This window comes from Trypanosoma equiperdum (assembly GCF_001457755.1).
Source record: "Trypanosoma equiperdum strain OVI genome assembly, contig: ctg_1090, whole genome shotgun sequence".
Lineage (NCBI taxonomy): Eukaryota > Euglenozoa > Kinetoplastea > Trypanosomatida > Trypanosomatidae > Trypanosoma > Trypanosoma equiperdum.
The window spans coordinates 5461-7391 of record NW_027123050.1 but is presented as its reverse complement, the minus strand read 5'-3'; positions in this window follow the sequence as shown (position 1 = coordinate 7391).

The window sequence follows — 1931 nt, the reverse complement described above, 5'->3', positions numbered from 1 at the left end:
GAACCAAACCTGAATGCAAAAATGCCGTTTGCAGATGGATCGATTATAATGATGAAAAGGGAAACGTTAAGCCAGCTTGCCGCTCTTCCAGTTTTCTTGTCAATAAAAAATTGGATCTGATGGCCGCCAAATTTATGGTTTGGAGGAATTCAGAATTTTAAGGATTCTAACGATATTTTCTCAATTTTATGAAATATAAAAAAATTTGCTATTTTGAAAGAGTTTACTGTAATAAATAAATTTGCTAAGATTTGACATATTTTAACACTTTCTGATGAAGATGTGGAAATTAATGAAATTTTTTAAATAATTAAAAATATAAAATTTTGTATGAAAGCGGCTAATAGGTGTAACATATTAAGGTGATGGGATATTTAAAATTAGTAGCATTATAAAATTTCGACACTTTGTTTATTTCATTTGATCTAATAATAATAATAATGAAAGGGGAGTGTTGTGAGTGAGCGTATATTCAACTGTAATAACAGTGGTGGTCAATACCAATAGCACACAAAAATAAAGAAAATATAAAGTAATGATAAGGGTGTAATTGTAATAAAAGGGATATATCTTCCGTTAAGTTAACTTTGGGAAGTAAAGGACTAAATTAATCACAAATGTGATACTGAGAGAAATGCTGAGTTGACAAGGTATTTTCCTACCGCCGCGACCTGTAAGTGTGGGAAAATCAGGGTGTTCACCATGTAAACACCGGAGGGTGTTGAGGGAAATGAGTATAGAGGTTGCTTCGGTGTATTTTCCCCATAGTTTGTGCTTGATTTTTTTCTACGGAAGGGTCATCAGCGTGCATCAAAATACCGGAGAGGTAGTGAGAGATAAAAGCGCTATTGTGTCAGAATATGTAGTAACTGAGACCCTTAAAAGTCTCGACACTCAAGAGAAATGTAAAACTTTTTGAATGAAACTAATCTTTTCCTTGCTTCTGAAAATAAAGGCGTCCGACACGCTTACGCAGCGTAGAAGCAACAGACTGCTTGCTGAGTTAATATTAAACTGGATTAAAAGAGTGCAGTTAAAGCTATAATAATAACAAATGACAGGACTAATAAGCCGCAACTCATCTAAGCTTTTCAACAATAACTCAACTTTATATGTTGCAAAGTTTTAAAAAGAAAGTAATTCACTAGCAAATCGAACCCACAAGGATGGTGTTACAAGATACAGAGACGGCAAACGCCAATCAAGAGCCAAACAATTTCTCAACTAGCAAAAAACAGAAGAACCAAAAGAAAAAGCGATAAGTATCAGAAAAAACAAAATGAGAGAAGATTTGACCCTCATATCAACAGCGTCTCTTCAATAATACCTGTCTAGGAAGTTGAGCTCCAGAACATACACCACCGTTAAACAAATTATATTGACAAAAATGGTTAAGAGCATGGGAAAATGCAGTAGCAAACTTTTTTACGGACATAATGAAACTAATATAATTCTTTTCTTCTTTTGGTGCAAAGCCGGAATGGCAGCACAGCACAAAGTTCTACAATGTTATGCGCAAGCGGTAAATACCGAGCTAATACTAACAATAATAAAGAATAGGAACAAATGGTATATGATTCACTCACTACGTATATATATACGGTGAAGGTTAAAGAAGAAAGCACACTGAAAATAATGACAATGAGAGTAACCACATATTTCGCCCCACAAGAAACCCACTAGAAAACAAAGTCGTCGCCAAATTTTTTTGTTTTAGTTGATGCACCCCTTGTTGCGACCCGGCAGCCAAAATACTAAACGCCCGCAGCCAAACATGAATCGAATGCGGAGCTAAATGTGAAACCACCAACTGAGTAGAAAGAGGACAAATAGAATAAACTAACTGAGATGCTCTCACAGCGTAGAAAATACAATCCCATCTGGAAATTTCCCCCAATATTTATCGAATCCACAATCTAAGTAGCGCAAAC